The sequence below is a fragment of the Meles meles genome, chromosome 5 (genome assembly GCF_922984935.1).
Source record: "Meles meles chromosome 5, mMelMel3.1 paternal haplotype, whole genome shotgun sequence".
Classification (NCBI taxonomy): Eukaryota; Metazoa; Chordata; class Mammalia; order Carnivora; family Mustelidae; genus Meles; species Meles meles.
In genome coordinates this window covers 101,029,705-101,051,732 of record NC_060070.1, presented here as the reverse complement: position 1 = coordinate 101,051,732, position 22,028 = coordinate 101,029,705, and the positions used below count along the sequence as shown (strand labels likewise).

The window sequence follows — 22,028 nt, the reverse complement described above, 5'->3', positions numbered from 1 at the left end:
TGGTTTTTGCAGATTTTTTCTTGTGCTTGACTTCTAGTTTTATAGCCTTGTGGTTAGAAAAGATGCACGGGATGACTTTGATCTTCTGGAATTTACTGAGGCTTGTTTTGTGGGATAATGTGTAATCTGTTCTGGAGAATGTTCCATGTGCACTTGTAAAGAATGTGCATTCTGCTTTAGGATGGAATGTTCTGACTATAGCTGTTAAGTCTGTCTAGTCTAGGGTGTCATTCAAAGCCATTGTTTCTTCGTCGATTTTCTGTTTAGACGATCCCTTCATTGAGGTAAGTGGGGTGTTAGTCTTCTGTTATTGTATTATTGTTGACTCATTCCTTTATGTTATTTACTGTTTTATGTATTTGGGTGCTCCCAAGTTGAGTGCATAAATACTTAGAATTGTTATGTCTTCTCCTCTGTTATTGTGTCCTTCTTTATCTTCTAGCAGGACAGCTATAGCTAAAGTGGGTGCAAGCTGAGGTATTCCAGGGTTCTGAGTGTGTGGGGTGCCCTGGTGGGGTGATAGAGTCAAGGCCAGCATGGGCCAGATTGTTCTGAGGTCCTCCAGCCCTGAGGGCAGACACCCTGCTAGGTAGTCCAGGGGTCCTGGGGTTGTTTACACAGGGGGAGGCTTGGTGGGGCAGCTAGAACTGAGGGAGGCCCTGGCCAGGCCTTCCTGGGGTACTCTGCATAGGGAGAGGCTTAGTGGGGCAGCTAGAGCCAAGGCAGGCATGAGCTAGAAAGTCCTGGATTGCTTTGTGCCATAGGTGGCTTGGCAAGCTGTCTGGAGCCAAAGTGGTGTGGGCCTGGAGTGTTCTGGGGTGCATTGCACCTTGGTGTGACAGCTAGAGCTGCAGTGAGCCCGGACCAGGGAGTTCTGGGGCTGCCTTGGTGGGGCAGCTGGGGCTGGGGTCATTTAGGGCCCGAGGGCTCACCGAGGCGGTAAGCCAGCAGTGGCACCCAGGCCTTGTTCCTGTCCATTGTGGAGTGGGAATGTAAATCATGGTGCTCACCAGCCCTTCTGGTCTGGAGAGAGTTCCAGCAGTTCCCCCACCATTTGGTGGAGTTTTATGACTGGCTCTTTTGTATTTTAGTTGCTCTTCTATTTTATTTTATTTTTATTTTTTAAAAGATTTTATTTCTTTATTTGAGAGAGAGAAAGGGAGCACGAGCAGGGGGAGGGGCAGAGGGAGAGGGCTTTACCAACTGAACCACCCAGGTGCCTCTAGTTGCCCTTTTATTTATTTATTAAAGATTTTATTTATTTATTTATTTGACAGAGATCACAAGTAGGCAGAGAGGCAAGCAGAGAGAGAGGAAGGGAAGCAGGCACCCCACAGAGCAGAGAGCCCTATGCGGGACTGGATCCCACGACCCTGAGATCATGACCTGACCGGAAGGCAGAGGTTTAATCCACTGAGCCACCCAGGCGCCCTCTAGTTGCTCTTTTAAACACTGTTTTGGTTTTTTTTTCTGTGCCCCGGGGCATTTGGGGCTGGTGTGGGCCAAGGCCCAGGGCTCCCTGAGGCAGCCAGCCTGTTATGCTGCTTGGACTTTGTTTCCATTTGCACCATCAGGGTGAGTGGGGAGCATAAACCACAGCACTCATGCGCCTCTCAGACCCGGAGAGAGTTCCATGGCTGGTTCCTTTATATTCTAGTTCTCCTTTTAAAACACAGCTTTTTTCGGGGGGGCACCTGGGTGGCTCAGTGGGTTAAGCATCTGCCTTCGGCTCAGGTCATGATCCTGGGGTTCTGGGATTGAGTCCCACATGGGGCTTCTTGCGCAGTGGGAAGCCTGCTTCTCCCTTTGCCTGCTGCTTCCCCTGCTTGTGCTCTGTCTCTCTGTGTCAAATAAATAAATAAAATCTTTAAAAAAAAAAAAAAACCCACAGCATTTGTATGTGTGTGTGTGCCATAAGGGAAACAGATCCGCTTACCATCTCTCAGCACCTCCCAACTCACTGACCTCTGCAGTGTGAGGGATGGATGTTCCTACACAAGCCTGTTTCCATCTCACATGCTGTTCTCAGTGTGGTCTTTTCTTTGTGCAGAAGTTGTTCAGTCAGCCATCACTTCCTCTTCAGGAGGAATTGCTTTATGAAAAGGTGTGGATTTGGTGCGTCCTTGGAGGTGGTGGGTTCGGGGTGTTCCTGCGTTACATCTTGGATCAGAACTTAGGGATTATTTAATATATACAGCACAGAGGTGCTTCGGAATCAGGCATTTAAAAGGAATATTCTCAGACCTCAAGGAACCCAGACTTTAATAGAGGGAACTTGATGTGTAAAAACTTTAAAATTGTCTATGATAACAGATGAGGAGAACAAAGGTAAGAAAAATGCAGCTAAAATTAAATTTCTTTATAGTTTTCAGCCCACTGATAAATACCTGAGGGTTACAGAGCATGACATTCCTCAAGGACTCATGACTGCCTTCATGTTAATTTTTTTTAAAGATTCTATTTGAGAGCGAGCGAGCACGGGAGCCTGTGCACAAGTTGGGGGAGGGGCGGAGGGAGAAACAACCTCCCTGTTGAGCCGGGAGCAGGATGTAGGGCTCAGTCTCGGGACCCTGGGATCATGACCTGAGATCCCATGTTAATATTTTACTAGAGACTAAAAGCACCTTATCTTGACAATAATAGTTAGATCTCCAGATCCTGTCGTTCTTCTTTAACATGTGGAAATCCCTTTAGAGACTTCACGGTATCTCTATGCGCCACCCCCCCAAACTTAAAGTATATAATCAGCCACTGTCTGTCTGCCCACGGGTCCTGTGCCTGTGCTATAATCATCTTTTTGCACTGAAAAATGTCTCCAGAATTCTTTCTTGAGCATTGTACTTGATGGCCCCACATCATTTTTGGTGTCCCCTGTATACAGGGATTCTGCATCGTCCTTCATTTGGACTTCGAGCCTCAGTGCAAACTTGGTGAGTTACTGATGCTCAGGCTTCCATGGGAGGTTTCCTCCTCATAAGTCTAATGTGATCCCCTTCACATTTCTGGTTTAGCAACTTCTGCCCAGGAGACCTCTGCCTAGAGCTGGCTAAAACAGGTACCCTGACTGAATTAAAACCCAGCCAGGGACCATTTCCTGGGGAAGTCAGCTATCAAGACCACATGTGTTGGAATGTCACTTAGACCATGATGGATTTCCATCTTTACTATTCTTTCTCAGTGTCCTCTACTGACAATTTAAATTGTCACATTAGGTATTTCCTCCTGCAAATTATTAGCATCTCCATGGGTTAAGATGGCAGGCTCTATTGGTTCACCTACTGGCACCTATTGTGTCCTGGGAAAAACAATAGGGAAGCAAAGGGATGTTGACATCCCTCCAGTAAATAAGTCAGTATTTTAACAGCTTTTTGAGGGATGCCTCTGGTCTCTCTGAACACTAGGAACCCTTGACATAATCCTGAATGGGATGCCAACAGTCCAGGAGGGATTATGATAATGGACTTTTTTCCTTTTATGGGAATGGAATTTTCCTCTCGGGGTGTCTTCCTCCCTTGGGGTATCTCTTAACCCATTGGAACCGATTTGGATTGCAAGATTTAAAAGAAGAAAGGACTCATCATCTTCTGCAATAATGCATGGCCTCAGTACTCCTTAGGAGTTGAGGGGGAAAAATAGCCCAATAATGGGACAACAGACTTCAGTACTACATACTGGTTAGATCTCTTCTGCAGGAAACAAGGCAAGAGGATTGAAGTGCCCTATGTCCAGGCCTTCATGGCCTTAAATTAAGATCCTGACCTCAGGGCTTCTTGCAAAATTTGTTCTGCCACTAACCAAGCTAATGAATCCCCTCAACATATTGGACGATGATTGTCTGAATAGGCCCCCTCCTCCCAAAGAACTTGGGCTCTGGGAGGAATCACCGGCCAGTTCAAAGAAGACATTGAATCTGTTACTATCCCTCCTCCTTACAAGCCCCAAGACCCTTCTGCTCTAGCTGGGCATACCAGGAGTGGAATTCCTGTCTTCTGGGAGCTCCTTCTAAACCTGGACTATATCCTGTTAGGGAGGTTGCTAATGGAGACAGTGGATGTGATTAGAGTCCATGTCCCATGGCAGACTTGGCTCAGATAAAACAATTAGGATGATATTCTGAAAACTCTTCTCAATTTATTGAGGGTTTTCAGCAATTATCTGTTAGGTTTAAAGTCATTGTTGTACCCCTGAGGAAAAGACCCCTATCTGGGCAGGGGCTCAAGAATTTGTTGATGAACTAGCAGCCAGAGATAGAGATGGTTATCTGGTGGGAGGTGTTGCTATCCCAAATACCCAACTACATTGGCATTATCAAGGAGGGGAAAGATGAGACCAAATGATAACTTAATAGAGGAATGAAAAGAAGTATTTGATAAACCTATAAGCTTTGTTAAAATTCATGGAATTACTCAAGGAGCTGATGAAAATCTAGCTCTACTTCAAGGTCATCTGCTAGAAGCCATCCTTACATATACAAATCTGGACTCCATCTCACCTGAGGGAACAGTTAGATTATGCATGCATTTTATAAGTCAGTTGGAGCCTGACATCCACTGAAAATTGACTACAGTGACTTTAGGTCCTCAAACCCCCACCCAGCACTTACTAAAGTTCACTGCTGGAGTTTTTAATAATAGAAAATTTTAAGACAGGGAAAGGACTGGAGAGCTAAGCTGCAGGGTAAAATACAGGTTCAAATATTGGCTGCCGCTCTTTGCGGATCCCCCACAACACCAGACTAACCAGGGGCCAAAGAAAAAGCCGGCATCAGACCAAGGACCAGGTAAGACCCCTGCTATGGGTGTGGCCAGATCAGACATTGGATCAATGTCCAAAAAAAGCTCTCCACCGGGGCCATGTCCTGTCTGTAAGGAAGAAGGACGTTGGAAGAGAGACTGTCCTCATCTCCAGAGAGAGAGGAAGACAGGAACTCACTTCTTCGCCTGAGAGCAGGAACCTGAGGATCTGGCATGATGGGGCCCTGAGGCTGATCCGGCTGCCTTTGACATCCAGATGACTGAGCCCCAGGTTACCCTGGATGTGGAAGGTAAGTTTGTCAATTTCCTTATTGGTACAGGAGCCATTTACTCTGTTTTTACTCAGCACTCAGGCCCTACTTCTCTCTCTTTCTCTCTCTCTCTTTGTTTCTTGCATTTATTTATTTATTTTATTTAGAGAGAGTGAGTGGAAAGGGGAGGTGTAGAGGGAGAGAGAGAATCCCAGGTAGGCTCTACATTGGGCATGTAACCCACTCAGGGCTTGATCTCGTGACCCCCAAGATCATGACCTGAGTGGAAACCAAGAGTAGGATGCCTAACCCCAACCACCCCAGCCCTACTTGTCTTTCTAACCACAACATTGTTGGCATAGAAGGGGAAACTAAAATGAGATGTCAGACAATTCCTTTAACTTGTAAGTATAGAAGTCAGTTGGAGACTCGTGTTTTTCTAGTCCTTCCATCTTGTCCCATTCTATCACTTGGAAGAGACTTAACACATAAACTAGGAAGCAGGTTTGCTCTTACTAAAGAGGAGGATGGCTTTTCTCTTTACCACTTGGAGAATTAAAACCTTGCCCTCTTATCCCTGCTAATATTTGGAAGGAAGTAAATCCACAGGTCTGGGATTGCAGTGTCCGAGGACAGGCACTTAAAGACCAACTAGTTAAAATGACCTTAAAGGATCCAACCACTATACGTCATAAAAAATATATATATCCCTTAAAACTTGAGGCAAAAGCTGGGTTATAATCACCTATCGGTAAGTTTCTCAAACATGGTATGTTAAGGCCTTGTCACTCTCCTTATAATACTCCAAGTTTACCAGTTAAAAGGCAAATGGAGACTATTGAATGGCGTAAGATTCAAGGGCAATAAATGAAGCCGTTGTACCTATTTATCCCATAGTGCCAAATCCCTATACTCTTCTCACCCAGGTCCCTGGGGATGCTAACTGGCTTACAGCACTTGACTTAAAAGACACCTTCTTTTGCAGCCTTCTAAATGAAGAAACACAGCCACTACTTGCTGTTGAATAGGCCTCATGTTCAAGCCCAGAGGCTGCTCAGTTAACTTGGACAGTCTTGCCACGAGGATTTAGAGACTGTCCTCACCTATTTGGGGCTGCACTTAGTAAAGACTTTGGTAGATTCTTGATCTGTCCCCTTGAGGGATGATAATTCAATATGTGGATATTTTAATCTGTAGTCCCACAAAAGAAATATCTGAGAGTAATTCTATAACTTTTTTTGGGGGGGGGATTTTATTTATTTATTTACCTGACAGAGATCACAAGCAGGCAGAGAGGCAGGCAGGGGGTGGGGCGCCGCTGAGCAGAGAGCCGATGTGGGGCTCCATCCCAGGACCCTGGGATCATGACCTGAGCTGAAAGCAGAGGCTTTAACCCACTGAGCCACCCAGGCACCCCTATAACTTTTTATTTCTTGGCAAATGGGATAGCATGTTTCTCTTAAGCACAGATATCTAAACAAAATGTGTACTCATCTGCAATACAAATTAACCCAGGCTCACCATACCTGTCCGCTGATAGGAAAAAGACTGTGTTATCTCAGACCCTTAGCTACAAAGAAACAACTCCGTACTTTCCTAGCTGTGGCAGAATTTTGCCACCTATGGATGCCTGGATTTGGGTTCTTCGAATCATTGCATGATTCAGTTAAAGGCCCTGATAAGGAACATTTACTCTGGACTAAAGCCCAGCAGACAGCCTTTCAAACACTAAAAGCTAATCTTTTGTCAGCCCTAGCTTTGGCTTTACCAAATTTAGAAAAACCTTTTACTTTGTATATAGCAGAAAAACAGGGACAAGCTTTGGGGCTTCTTACCCAGAAATTAGGGAACAAAACAAGAGTGAGCTGTTTTTCAAAGGCCCTTGATAACTGTAGTGTCAGGGTGGCTGGCTTGTCCTGGAGTGGTGGCTGCAGCAGGTCTCCTGGTAGAAGCAGCTTCAGAACTTACTGTGTAATAGTCCTTGACAGTGGTGACTCCACATCAGGTCCATAGTGTCCTAGAGACCAAAGGTGACCAATGGATGACAAGAGGCAGACGTACTAAATGCCAGGCTATGTTTATAGATATGTCTGAAATAATACTTAAAACCTGTCCAACTTTAAACCCAAACTTTAAACCTACCCTGATGCCTGGACTTGACCATCTGACTTCTATGTTAGGACATGACTGCTCAGAAATTATTGATTTTGATTATTCTAGCTGACCAGACTTAAAAGATTCCCCCTATTGAAAATGCAGCAGATAGTAGATTTACCGATGGCGGTAGCTTCATGGATAAGGGAGAAGGAGAAGTCACTTATGCTGTAGCTTAATTAAGACCATTGAGGCCAAAGCCCTTCCAGTAAATACGTCTGCCCAAAAGTCTAAATTAATAGCACTTACCCCTGCTCATCAATTGGCAAAAGGCCTAAAAGTTAATATTTATACTGATTCCAATGATTTTTCCTGGTACTACATGCCCATGGAGCAATTTGGAAAGAAAGGGGATTACTATCAAGTCAGCTCCCCAGATAAGGGCCTGAAATAATTACCCTTCTTGAGGCCATAAATCTACCTACAGAGGCAGCTGTAATTCATCTCAAAGGACATCAAAAGGATAGGACCTTGGAATCTAAAGGAAATAGTTTGGCCAACCATGCAGCCAAATAGGCAGCACAAAATTAACAAACACGAAGTCTTAACACCACTTTTAACTCCAATTATTTACTTAAGTGTGTGGTCGGGGGTGGGGGGGGGGTGGGGGGAAGGGCAGAGGGCAAGGATGAGAGAGAATCTTAAGCTTGGAGGCTTGATCTCATGAGCCTAAGATCATAACCTGAAGTGAAATAAAGAGCACTTAACTGACTGGGGCCCCCAGGTGCCCCCATATCTTCAGTCTGTTTAGACCAAGAGATTCACGTGGCCCGGAAACAAGTATATTTTTAAAAATGCACAGGACTGCCTTGTTAATGATGGGAACATCTCCATACCCAAAAATAACCATTGGAAAGTAAAATACAGGTTTACGCCAGGCTACTCATTTGGGCAAAAAAAAAACCGCTTTAGAATGTTTAATAAAAAATATATTTTGTGGCATAAATTTAACAACTATAACTCAGATCTGTCGATCTTGTATTGTTTGTGTACAAGTAAATCTGGAAAGAGCTGTCCATCCCGCCTCCCCCCCCCTTTTTTTTAAAGATTTTATTTATTTATTTGACAGAGAGAGATCACAAGTATGCAGAGAGGCAGGCAGAGAGAGAGAGAGAAGGAAGCAGGCTCCCTGCTGAGCAGAGAGCCTGATACGGGACTCGATCCCAGGACCCTGAGATCATGACCTGAGCTGAAGGCAGAGGCTTAACCCACTGAGCCACCCAGGTGCCCTTCCTCCCCTTTTGATACCAGTCCAGAGACATGGAACATATCCAGGAGAGGACTGGCAGCTTGATTTCACACAGCTGCCTCCTTACGAAGGCTCTAAGTTCCTACTAGTGTTTGGTGATACTTTTACTGGCTGGGTTAAGGCCTTTCAGTATAAAACTGAAAGAGCCATGGAAGTAACCAGAGTTTCGTTGTGAGACATTATTCCTAGATCTGGCCTTCCACGGACCCTTCAAAGTGGCAACAGACCTCTTACTGCACAAATAACAAATAGCACAGGGAGCTATTAAATATTAAAATAATTAAATATTTTCTATATCCACAATCCTCTGGAAAGATAGAGAAAGCTAATCCTACTTTAAAACAACACCTTACTAAGTCTAGATAGCCGGGAAGACTGGGTTACTTTCTTATCACTAAGATTTCTCAGAATGAGAACTGCTCCAGGAGAACCTATAGGTTATGAAATATTATACGGAAGACCGTATACAGTGGACCTGTGATAAGATAAAGATCATAACACTTTATTTAATGATTCATTTGAGGCTGGTTTAATTCATAAGTTACTTAACAAATATGCTGATGACATGTTCCCAAAACCTGACTGAACTCTAACTGAAAGCCCAGCCCATGCCAGCCCTGGAGACGTGGCTTCTTTCCAGGATTGGAAGTCAAGTGCAGTGGGGGACTTAAATCCAAAATAGAAGAGTTGATGTCGGGTCATATTATGTACTTCTACTGCAGGAAAATTAGGGGGACACTCTTCTTGGACTCCTGGATTTAAAATAAAACCTGTACTTCCTTCATAGGAAACCAGTGAACAAACTACCATGCCTTCTTACTCCTGTGAACCTTTAGAAGATTTGAAACTCCTCTTCAAACGACTATGAAGGTTGTACATTTTCTTTTTGTACTTTGTTCACCAACATTAACAGACCGTGCCTTTCTACAATGGGCACAACATTATGCTGAACTTCAAAATCAAACAGTTTGTTGGCTGTGTGGAATTGTGCCCATGTCAAGTACATTCAAATTACCCTGGTATGTTTCTCCTTTACAAGGTGCTCACTGGCACTCCTTATACACTTACATTTTAGATATGATACATAATCCTACACCAGCATATATTGTGATAATTCTATCACTTAAAAAAAGTGTTTCTTCTTGGCCCGTGATCAGTATGACTTGGAACGTTCCAGGTCATAGCCAGACTTTTTGATACCCTCAAACTATTAAGGTGTTTTTTTTAAAGATTTTATTTATTTATTTGACAGAGAGAGAGAGAGAGAGAGAGAGATCACAAGTAAGCAGAGAGGCAGGCAGAAGGAAAGGGGGAAGCAGGCTCCCTGTTGAGCAGAGATGCAGGGCTCAATTCCAGGACCCTGAGATCATGACCTAAGCCAAAGGCAGAGGCTTAACCCACTCAACCACTCAAGTGCCCCTCAAACTATTAAGGTTTTAGCTGAATTCACAAGCCTACAAATTAATGTCTGTCAATGAGTGCTTAGATTACAAAACCCTGCTTCTCAATATACCTATAATGGTATATACCAAATCTGGGATGATTATTTATGGTTCACACCAACTTCTGGGCAATGCAATCAAAAGGCAGTTTTATGCTGATTACAAAGAAATCATACGTGTGATACCTGGACAGCATTTGAGATGGCTATCGCTAGAAGATGCTCTCAAACCATTGTACTCCAGGTTACTGATTAGTTTGCTACTGGCTGGGCAAGGCAACCCAGAATTAGATGGCTGGCTCCAAATGGCCCCTGATGGTTACATGGCTCTAACCTATGGCCCTGGTTTCCTCCGGGATGGACGTGTCATTGTACCTTGGGTTTTGCTTGGATTCATGGGCACGTTGTCAAAACCATCACTAGTCTGGCTAATCTTCCAAATTTAAATCAATGATAGACACAATCACTATTTCACTGGTATGATCATTTAACATCCATCTTTGTTCCTCAATGGAACTGGAGGATGTCATTTGGCATATGGAATCCCTTACCGAAAGCACTATGAAAGCACTAAATGATTCACAAAGCAGTATTTCCTTACCAAATGTTGAAGTTACACAGAGGCTCAAAGCACTTCTACAAAATCAAATGGCCTTCGATATTTAACAGCTGCACAAAGCGATACCAACCCTGCTATTAAAGTGGAATATTGTCTATATATTCCAGTTTATCACAGAAAGGTAACAGGATTGCTAAAAGATATGAATACTCAAATTGGCACTTTACGCCATCCCTCCCTCTCCTTTAATGATTTGCTAAACTCCTGAACTGGAGGAGGATCTTGATAAACTCTCAAAGGTCTTTTTATTGGGCTTCTTTTTCTGGTAACAATGTCCATCTTGTTTTGTTGTTTTTTTCCAGCGTCTCCCCGCCTGGTCTCCCTGGGGAGACTCTTCCATCTGCCCTTACTTCAAGCTGACTGCTGATCTTTCTACTTGAGGAGATTTGCATGGGTTGTCTGCCTTGGATTCGGCTGCCTCTGCCTTTGGTAACTCCTCTGTATAAATTCCCCAACTGACCGATGTTGACTTGTAGGTAGGGACATCGCTGCACCCCTCTTCAGCAGGAAGAAGTTACAGAAGATAAAAACCTTTCAGCCTCAGCGACATTAAAGATTGAAGGGTCAAAATTGTTCAGGGCGGGGGGGGGGGTGATGAGGAGAACAAAGGCAAGAGAAATGCAGCTAAAATTAAATGACCGCAGCTAAAATTAAATGACCGCAGCTAAAATGAAATGACCTCACAGTTTTCAGCCCACTAGTAAATACACAAGACCTGCAGAGTATGACATTCCTCAAGGAACTCATGGCTGCCTTCATGTTAATGTTTTGCTAGAGACTAAAAGCAACCTCATCTTGACAATAATAGCTAGATCTCCAGGAGCCTATAAATATTCTTTCACATGTGGAAATCCCTTTAGAGACTTACGTTATCTATATACTTTTAAGTTTGGGGGGGGCGTAGCATGTAATCAGTTGCTCCTCACAATCCTAAGTGCAACTCATTGCCCCCCCAGGGGTCCTATGCCTGTGCTATAATAAAGGCACCTTCTTGTACCGTAAAATGTCTCAAGGATTCTTTCTTACCCACGGCACTCCATGACCCCACATCAGTAACTGCTAGGAGAGCGGTAATTGGGGTATTTAGGAAACACAGAACAGGGCTAGTTCTGGTGGAGTGGGGGAGTGTATTACAGAGGGGCTGAGCCTCAGGTTAAGAGGAAATCCCGTTAGCTCCATGATTGGCTCAGTGATCCCGGCAGCCAGTTACACTAGTTAAGAAGCTGTGAGGGTTGAGCTTAGCCCACATCATTCTCTTGCTGTCACTGGTTGGGGACGTGCCTGTCCTTCACTGTAGCCACCTGCCTCATGGGGCTCTTCAGCATCTGAGGTACACATCATCTGAACTGAGATGTGCTGTAAATGTAAATGATATTGCAGATTTCAGAAATTAAGAATGAGTGTAAAAAAAAATCACATTAATGTTTTTATATTACATGTTCAAATGATAACTGTCTTGGATCCATTGAATTAAAGTCTATTATTGAAATTAATTTAATCTCTTCTTCTTTTTTGTTTTTTTGTTAGTGTTGCTCCAGAAAATTTTAAATATTTAATTTATGTAGTTTAAATTTGAACTAGGCGATGCTGGTCTAAGTCATTGGTTCAGCTCCAGTAGGAATTCCAGAATGTTGGAGTTCTGACGCGACTTCTTTAGAAGTGGACCCTTGGCTCTGCCATGGAGTCAGCCTTGCCCCACTCCTCAGTAACTAGGGTAAGCTTACACACGTTTAAGTAAGCTCTCTTAACACCAGGGTTATTTTAACTTTTAAAGTGGGGACAATAATGCTTATGAATTGTGAACATACACAATTGGTTTATATTCCCTATAAACCAAAGCTTTTTCTCCATACATAACACATTTAAGCTCTTAAAATATTTAAACAGCTCTGTCGAGGTATCATTTACAAATAATAAACTCTTAATGAATGTTATTAAGACTCAAATTTATGGAGTGCTTCCTACTGCCAAGCCCTTGGTATGAATTCCCTCCTGTAATTTGTGGGGCTCTAGTTTTATCGCCTTTGGCAAACCAGTTCACCATTCCAGGTCCCCATTTCCTCACCTCTAAGCTGGGATGGTTGATCAGTAAATTATTTCTAAGATAAATTCCAGCTTTGATGTCCTATGTTTCCTCTGAATTAAAAAAAAAATTAGCTGTCATATTTGTAATATTCCAAAGAGCTATCTTCAATGGTTGGTTTCTTTTTGTCGTTTCTTGTTCTTGTTTCCCTGGTTGTATTTCTTTTTTCATCTCTCTGGAGATGTATAATGTTGGTTTGTTCTTTTTTTTTTTTTTAATTTTTTTTTTTATTTATTTGACGGAGAGAGATCACAAGTAGATAGAGAGGCAGGCAGAGAGAGAGAGAGGGAAGCAGGCCCCTCCTGAGCAGAGAGCCCGATGCGGGACTCGATCCCAGGACCCCGAGATCATGACCTGAGCCGAAGGCAGCAGCTTAACCCACTGAGCCACCCAGGCGCCCAATGTTGGTTTGTTCTTAAAATTTTCTCCTACTACCTGTCCTTTCCTGTTTCTCTGCGTTTCTTATTCTTTTTCTCTGTAAGTTTGCTTCCTTGTTTAAACTTCTAAAAATTACATTATGTTAGTCAGCAGACAGTACATCATTAGTTTTTGGTGCAGTGTTCCATGATTCACTGTTTGCATATAACCGGGTGCTCTGTGCAATATGTGCCCTCCTTAATACCCATACCTGGGCTCACTCATCCCCTTACCCCCCTCCCTTAAAACCCTCCATCTGTTTCCAGAATCTGTAGTCTCTCGTGGTTTGTCTCCCCTCTGATTTCTCCCCTTTCATTTTTCCCTTCCTTCTCCTAATATTCTCCATGCTATTCCTTATGTCCCTCACATAAGTGAAACCATATGATAATTCACTTTCTCTTCTTGACTTACTTCACTCAGCATAATCTCCTCCAGTCCCATCTACATTGAGGTAAAAACTGGGTATTCATCCTTCTCTATCTTTTGTGTTACAGACTTTCCCCTCCCATGTCTGGCCTTCCTGGCTTGCCCATTGATATTCAGGAATGAGACACTGAATGCTGACCGGAACCTCTGTCTGGCGGGGAGGGGAGGATTAGTGGGGGACGGGTGTTGACTGAGTAGTGAGAGATGAGCCTAGTTTGTTGAGGTACCTCAGTGTCAGTATCTAGAGGTCTTTATTTGGAGGGGCTATTTTCCCAGAGAGGAAGTCTCCACATTCCTGCCTGATAGGTATCAGCCTGGCAATTGGAGTTCTGGAGGCTAATTGGGAATCCTTCTTGGCAGGTCTCACCATTTCAGTGTGGTGCCTTGCCTCCAGTTGGAGTTCAGTTGAGTTATTTGCTCTCTTCAGCCTCCCCTACTTCCAGCTGAGGTCTCAAGTTTCTACAGAACAGCAGCAGTCATGAGAGTATGAGCAATGGCTGTTGTTGATGAAGCACCAACTCCATCAAGCATTGTTCTAAGCGATTAACAAGGAATGTGTCATTTCTTCCTCTGCACTCTGTGGGTAGATACCGTGCTTTCCTCCAGTTTCTTCTTGGGACATGGAGAGTTTAAGTGACTTGCTCAAGGTCACAGAGTCGTGGATCTAGCACTTCCACCCAGAACCCAGGCTCAAAACCATGATGTCACTTGTCCCTCTGCTGTCTACTTCCCAAATTCTACCCTCTCTTGTCCATTGATGGTGCCTCTCCTGTTCTCCTTGTCTTTGGGGATTTACTGCCATTTTAGCAGGATCGCAGAGAAGAGTGGAGATAATGTGAAGGTGTCATTCACCATATATAACCAGAGATGGAAATCCCTTTTTGGATATAGGTGGCCCTCATAACTGGTCACCTGACTGATGAATGGCCAGTGTGAGACTAAGGCCAGCCCCACTGTCCCAGCTTCTGCTTCTGATCCCAGTTAGATGTTGTAGCCTCAGAAGCCCCAGGGAGCCCTTGTTCATATATTTATTGGCATCATGGTCAAGTTACCTAGAGCTATTGCCAGTAGAATCCACCACCGGGGAAATGACTGGCTAGGTTGTACGATTCAGAGCACGAGACCATCAGCTAAAGGAGACAGAACTGGAAGTGTTTCACTGCAGGCGTGAGAAAAATCTCACATATATATCAGAGACCAGATCAATTAACACCAAAAGGTAAATAGTGGATTTTGTTGGGCGAGGTGCCTACAGGTAATTCACGTTTTTTTCTTTCTGCTCACCTGTTTTCCAAATTTTTTTATACTGCATGTGTTATTTAACAAGAAATGGTTAAGATGTTTAAAAACATTCACCCTTTGATTCAGCATTTCTGCTTCTTGGAAACATCCTAAGGAAATGATTAATGATAATGTATGTGAAGATTTAACCATAGCAATGTTCATTCCAGAGACATTTAGAAAGTTAGAAAACAGAAATGTCTAAAAAAGAGATTAAAGTCGACTATGTAGTCAGTAAGAATATATATTGAGGGGCTCCTGGTAGCCAACTCTTGATCTCTGCTGAGGTCTTGATTGCAGGGCCATGTGTTCAAGCCACACATTGGGCTCCAAGCTGGGCATGGAGCTTACTTAAGAAAAAAGAGAATATATATTGAAATGATGTACGTGGTACAATTATGTAAAGAAAACAAACCTACAAAGTGTGTGCAATAGAATTCCAGTTTTTTATTTTTATTTTATTTTATTTTTTAAAAGAGTTTATTTATTTAAGAGAGTGAGAGAGAGCATGAGAGGGGAGAAGGTCAGAGGAAGAAGCAGACTCCCCGTGGAGCTGGGAGCCTAACGCGGGACTCTATCCCGGGACTGAAGGATCGTGACCTGGGCGGAAGGCAGTTGCTTAACCAACTGAGCCACCCAGGCGCCAAAATTCCAGTTTTTTATTTAAGTATAATTAATATACACTGATGTATTCATTTCAGGAGTACAACACTGATTCCGCAGTTCTATACTCCGTGCTCACCTTGGTAAGTGTAGTCACCATCTGTCACCATGTGATACCCTTATAATATTACTGGCTATATTCCCAATGCTGTACTTTTCATCTCCATGAATTATTTATAACTGGAAGTTTATACCTCTTAACCCCCATGTGTATTTTTCCCATCCCTCCATCCACCTCCCCACTGGCAATCATCAGTTTGTTCTCTGTATTTTTTTAAAAAGATTTTATTTATTCACTTTGACAGTGGGAGAGAGAGTGAAAGAAAACACAAGCAGGGTGAGAAGCAGAGGGAGAAGCAGGCTCCCCACTAAGCAGGGAGCCCAATGCAGGGCTCGATCCCAGGACTCCAGGATCATGACCTGAGCCAAAGGCAGACGCTTAATGGCTGAGCCACCCAGGTGCCCCTGTTCTCTGTATTTAAGAGTCTCTTGGTTGGTTAGTTGGTTTGGATTTTTTGTTGTTCATTTGTATTGTTTTTTAGATTCTAAATATGAGTGAAATCACTTGGTATTTTTCTTTCTCTGTCTGACTTATTTCTCTTAGCACAATATCCTCATGTTTATCTATGTTGTGGCAAATGACAAAAGCCATTCCATCATTCCATTTTGCGGCTGAGTAATATTCCATCATAGGTATATACCATTTCTTCCTTATTCATTCATCCACTGACAGAAATGGGTTGCTTCCATATCTTGACTGTCAAAATAATACTGCAATAAACCTACAGGTGTGTCTCTTTTCTAATTAGCATTTTTGTTTTCTTTGGGTAAATACGCAGGGGTGAAATCACTGGATCATTTGGTATTTCTATTGTTAATTTTTTGAGAAACCTCCATGCTGTTTTCCACAGTGGCTGTACCAATTTACATTCCCACCAACAGAGCACAAGTATTCCTTTTTTCTCCACATCCTCACCAATACTTGTTGTTTCTTATCGTTTTGATTCTAGCCATTCTGACAGGTGTAAGGTGATATCCCATGGTAGTTTTGATTTGCATTTCTCTGATGATGAGTGACGTTGAGCATCTTTTCTTATGTCTGTTGGCCTCTTCTTTGGAAAACTGTCTATTCAGGTCCTCTATTTGCTTTTTTAGTGTTGAGTTATAGAAGTTCTTTATGTATTTTGGGTATGAACCTCTTATTGGATATACCATTTGCATAGCTCTTCTCCCACTCAGTGGGTTGCCTTTTAGTTTTGTTGATGGATTCCTTTGTTGTGCAAAAGCTTTTTATTTTTTTAGATTTTATTTATTTATTCGACAGACAGAGATCACAAGTAGGCAGAGAGGCAGGCAGAGAGAGAGAAAGGCAAGCAGGCTCCCTGAGAAGCAGAGAGCCTGATGTGGGGCTCGATCCCAAGACCCCGGGATTATGACCTGAGCTGAAGGCAGAGGCTTTAACCCACTGAGCCACCCAGGCACCCCAAAAGCTTTTTAGTTTGATGTAATTTCAAAAGTTTATTTTTGCTTTTGGTCCCCTTGTTTAAGGAGATGTATCTAGAATAATATTGCTAAGGCTGATGTCGAAGAAATTATTGCCTATTTTCTTTTAGGATTTTTATAGTTTCACGTCTCACATTGAGGTCTTTTTTTTTTAAGATTTTATTTATTTGACAGAGAAAGGAGGGAGAGGACACAAGCAGGGTAGTATGGAAGGCACAGGCAAAGGGAGAAGCAGGCTCCCCACTGAGCAGAGAGCCCGACATGTGGGCTAGATCAAAGGACTCCAGGATCATGACCTGGACGCTTAACTGACTGAGCCATCCAGGCGCCTCTCACATTGAGGTCTTTAATGCATTTGACTTTATTTTTGTGTGTGCTGTGAGAAAGTAGTGCAATTTCATTTTTTTGCATGTAGCTGTCCAGTTTTCCCAACACCATTTATTGAAAAGACTGTCTTTTCCCCCATTGTATATTCTTGACTCTTTTCTCGTAGATTCATTGACTATATAGGTTTTTTTCCCCTGGGCTCTGTATTCTGTTTCACTTGTCTGTGTGTCTACTATTGTGCTGGCTCAATACTGTTTTGATCACTACAGCTTTGTAGTATATCTTGAAATCTGGAGTTGTGAAACTTTCAGCTTTGTTCTTCTTTCTCAAGATCTCAAGATTTGGCTATTTGGGGTCTTTGGTGATTCCATATGAATTTTAGGACTGTTTGCTTTGGTTCTCTGAAAAATGCTGTTGGTATTTTGGTTGGGATTGCATTGAATCTGTAGATTGCTTTGGCTGGTACGGACATTCTGACAATATTAATTCTTCCAGTCCATTAGCATGGGCTATCTTTCTGTTTGTTTATATCATCTTCAGTTTCTTTCACCAGGGCTTTATGGTTTTCAGAATACAGGTCTTTTACCTCCTTGGCTAAATTGATTCCTAGATATTTTATTCTTTGGGGTACAATGGTAAATGAAATTGTTTTCATAAATTCTGCTTCTGCTACTTCATTATTAGTGTATGAAAACACAACCAATTTTTGTGTACTAATTTTAAATTTTTTTTAATTTATTCATTTGACAGAAAGAGAGATCATAAGTAGGCAGAGAGGCAGGAAGAGGGGGGCGGGAAGCAGGCTCCCTGCTGAGCAGAGAGCCCAATGTGGGCCTCGATCCCAGGATCCTGAGATCATGACCTGAGCCCAAAGCAGAGTCTTAGCCCACTGAGCCACCCAGATGCCCCTGTGTATTAGTTTTATGTCCTGAAGTTTACTGAATTCATTTATTCTAATAGTTTTGTGATGGAGCCTAGATTTTCTGTGTATAGTATTGTGTCATCTGCAAATAATGACAGTTCTACTTCTTCCTTGCCAATTTGGATGCCTCATTTCTTTTTCTTGTCTGATTGCCGTGGATGAAAGCAGTGAGAGTGAACATCTTTGCCATGTTCCTGGTCTTAGAGGAAAAGCTGTCAGTTTTCACTGTTGAGTATGATGTTAGCTGTGGGTTTGTTATATGTGGCCTTTATTAAGTTGAGGTATGTTCCCTCTAAACTTACTTTGTTGAGAGCTTTTATGATGAACAGAAGTGAATTTTGTTAGATTCTTTTTCTGCATCTATTAAGATGACCCTAGGATTTTCATCCTTGGTTTTGTTGCTGTGGTGTAGGATATTGATTGATTTGAGATTATTGAACCATCTTTGCATGCCCAGAATAAATTCCGCTTGATCATGATGCAAGATACCCTTTTAATATATTGCTGATTGTGGTTTGCTAATATTTTGCTGAGGATTTTTGCATCTATGTTCATTAGGGATATTGGTTTGTTGTCGTCGTCTTCTTCTTCTTCTTCTTCTTCTTTAATATTTTTTGCTTTGGTATCAGAGTAATGCTGGCTTCACAGAATGTGTTTGGAAGCTTTCCTTCCTTCGAGAGTGTGTGTGTGTGTGTGTGTGTGTGTGTGTGTGTGTGTGTGTGTGAGTGTAATTGTTTGAGGAGAATATACGTTAACTCTCCTTTAAATGTTTAGTAGAATTCATTTGTGGATCCATTTGGTCCTGGATTTTGTTGTTGTTGTTGTTGGGGAATTTTTGATAACCCATTCAGTTTCTTTACTAGTAACCAGTCTGTTCAGATTCGCTGTTTCTTCCTGATTCCGTTTTGGAAGATTATATGCTTCTAGGAATTCATCCATTTCTTCTAGGTTGTCCAATTTGTTGGCATATAATTTTTCAGTGTCGTCTCTTAATTCTTTGTATTTCTGTCAGTTTTTACCTCCCCTCTTTCATTTCTGATTTTGTGTCCTCTTCCCTTTTTTTTTCTTCTTGATGAATATGGCTAAAGGTTTATCAATATCGTTTATCTTTTCAAAGAGCTGACTCTTGGTTTCATTGATTGTTTCTCTTGGTTTTGTGTTTTGTGTTTATTTGCTTGTCTCTATTTCATATGTTTCTGCTCTGAACTTTGTTACTTCTTTCCTTCTACTAACCTTGGGTTTTGTTTGTTCTCCCTTTTCTTATTCCTTTAGGTGTGAGATTAGATTAAGGTTTTTCTTGTTTCTTGAGGTAGGCTTGTATCAGTATAAATTTTCCTCTTAGAACTGCTTTCACTGTGTCCCAAAGATTTTGGACTATTGTGTTTCCATTTTTACTTTTCATCAGCTATTTTTAAATTTCCTCTTTGATTTCTTCATTGATCATTGGTTGTTTAGTAGCATGTTGTTCAGCTTCCATATATTTGTGTTTGTTTTTTTTTCCTTGTGATTCATTATGTTGTGTGAAAAGATGCATAGGATTTTAATCTTCTTGAATTTATTAGGACACGTTTTGTGGCACAACATGTGACCTACTCTGGAGAATGTTTCATGTGTACTTGAAAAGAATTGGTATTCTATTTGATTTAGATGGAATATTCTGTATATATCTCTGTTAAGGCCCTCTGGTCTAATGTGTCCTTCAAAGACATGTTTCTTTATTGATTTTCTGTCTGGATGATCTATCCGTGGAAATAAGTGGGTTGTTAAAAATCCCCTACTATTTTTGTATTACTGTCAGTTTCTCCCTTTATGTCTGTTAACATTTTATGTACTTAGGTTCTCCAATGCTGGGTGCATAGATATTTACAATTGTTATATCTTCTTGTTGAACTGATCTCTTTATCATTATGTAGTAATGCCCTTCTTTGTCTCTTGTTACAGTTACCATTTCAAAGTAATTTTTGTCTGATCTAAGTATTGCTACATTGACTCCTACCCCCGACCCACTTCATTTACATGCTAGATATCTTTCCATGCTTTCTCTTGTCTGTATGTGTCTTTAGGTCTGAAGTGAATCTCTTACAGGCAACATATAGATGGGTCTTTTTTTTTTTTTCCATTCAGTCATTTTGATTGGAGCATTTAGTCCTTTGACATTTAAATTATTGATAAGTACGTACTTGTTGCCATTTTGTTCATTGTGTTGGTTGTTTTTGTAGGTATTTTCTGTTACTTTCTTCTTTTCTTGCTCTCTTGTAGTTTGATGGCTTTCTTTAGTGTTATGTTTGAATTCCTTTTTCTTTTGTGTGTGTGTATCCATTACATGGTTTGATTTGTGGTTATCTTTTCATTCATATTTACATTCATTCACATTCATGTGTACAGCAATTTTATATTAAGTTGATGATCTCTTAAGTTCAAGCACACTCTAAAAGTATTAAATTTTTATTCCCCCCCCTAACTTTTTATGTGTATGATACCGTTTTCTACATTTCTATTTTGTGTATCCCTTGAGTGAATGTTGTAGAAATAATTGATTTTACTAGTCTTTGTTTTAACCTCCATACTGGCTTTTCAAGTGATTTATCTGCTACCTTTACTATATGCTTGTTTTTAACCAGTGAAATGTTTTCCTTTCATAATTTTCTTCTGGTTAGGGCCTTTTCTTTCCAGTCAAAGAATTCCCTTTAATGTTTCTTATCAGGATGTTTTAGTGATGATGTATTCCTTTAACTTCTGTTTGGGAAGTTCTTTATCGCTCCTGTTCTAAGTGATGACCTGCTGGATAGAGTATTCTTGGTTATAGGCTTTTCCCATTTCAGCACTTTGTAGGCCAGAAGGGATTGGCATGATACATTAAAAGTTCCTGCTGAGGGGGGAAAAAAAAACCCAAAACTGATAGCTTTATGGGGTTTCTCTTGTATATCTTTTTTTCTTTTCTTTTCTTGTTGCTTTTGAAATTCTTTATCATTACTTTTTGCCACTTAAATTATTATGTGTTTTGGTGTGGAACCCCTGGGTTCATCTTGTAAGGGGCTCTCTGTGCTTCCTAGACCTGGATGTCTATTTCCTTCCCCACATTTAGGGAGGTTTTCAGGTATTATTTCTTCAAGTAAATTTGCTAAAGATTTTTTTTTTTTTTTTGGAGAGAGAGATCGAGAGAGAGAGAGAGCGAGCGTGCGCACAAGCGATGGGGATGGGCAGAGAGAGAGGGAGAGCAGGGAGCCCAATGCAGGGCTCAATCCCAGGACTCCAGGATCATGACCCGAGTCAAAGGCAGATGCTTAACCAACTGAGCCACCCAGGAGCCCCTCTTCAAGTAAATTTCCTGCCCCCTTTCTCTCTTTTTTCTTCTTCTGGGATCCCTATAATGCAAATGTTATTAGGGTTGATGCTGTTGGTGAGTTCCCTTAACCTATTCTCATTTTTTATTCTTTTTTGTTTGTTTGTTTGCCTTAGTTGCCTTCCTTACTGCCTTCTGGATCACTGGTCTGTTCTTCTGCATCTTCTAATCTGCTGCTCTTTCCCTTTAGTATAGTTTCTATTTTGGTTATTGAATTCCTTACCTCTTGTTCTTTTTTATATTTCTTATTAAGTTCTTAATGAGTTTATCTACCCTTTCTTTTTAAGTAAGCTCCAGGCCTGGCATGGAGCCCAACTCAGCACCCTGAGATCAAGACCTGAGCTGTCGGATGCTTAACCAGCTGAACCACCCACATGCCCCTATCCACTCTTTTCTCAAGTCTAGTGAGTATCTTTATGTCCATTACTTTGATTTTTTTTTTTTTTTAGGTTTTTTTGAGAGAGAGAGTGAGAATGAGTGGTGCAGAAGGGCGGGGGAGGGGGGGGAGAGAGAAAGAAAAAAGAAAGAGAGAGAAAAGATTGCCTGTTGAGCAGGAAGCCCAAAGCAGGGCTCGAGCCCAGGACCAGAGATCATG

At 41.8% G+C, this 22,028-nt stretch overlaps 2 long non-coding RNA genes across 2 annotated transcripts; both read left to right on the top strand.

Annotated features, from left to right (window-relative positions):
- The first annotated feature begins 190 nt into the window (after positions 1-190).
- LOC123942024 lies at positions 191-11,038 on the top strand. Its single transcript, XR_006818381.1, has 3 exons — positions 191-284; positions 9,196-9,278; positions 10,771-11,038. It is a non-coding gene; the product is annotated as an uncharacterized LOC123942024 (long non-coding RNA).
- Positions 11,039-12,050: 1,012 nt separating this feature from the next.
- Positions 12,051-21,743, top strand: LOC123942025. Its single transcript, XR_006818382.1, has 3 exons — positions 12,051-12,182; positions 15,377-15,421; positions 21,721-21,743. It is a non-coding gene; the product is annotated as an uncharacterized LOC123942025 (long non-coding RNA).
- Positions 21,744-22,028: the final 285 nt, after the last annotated feature.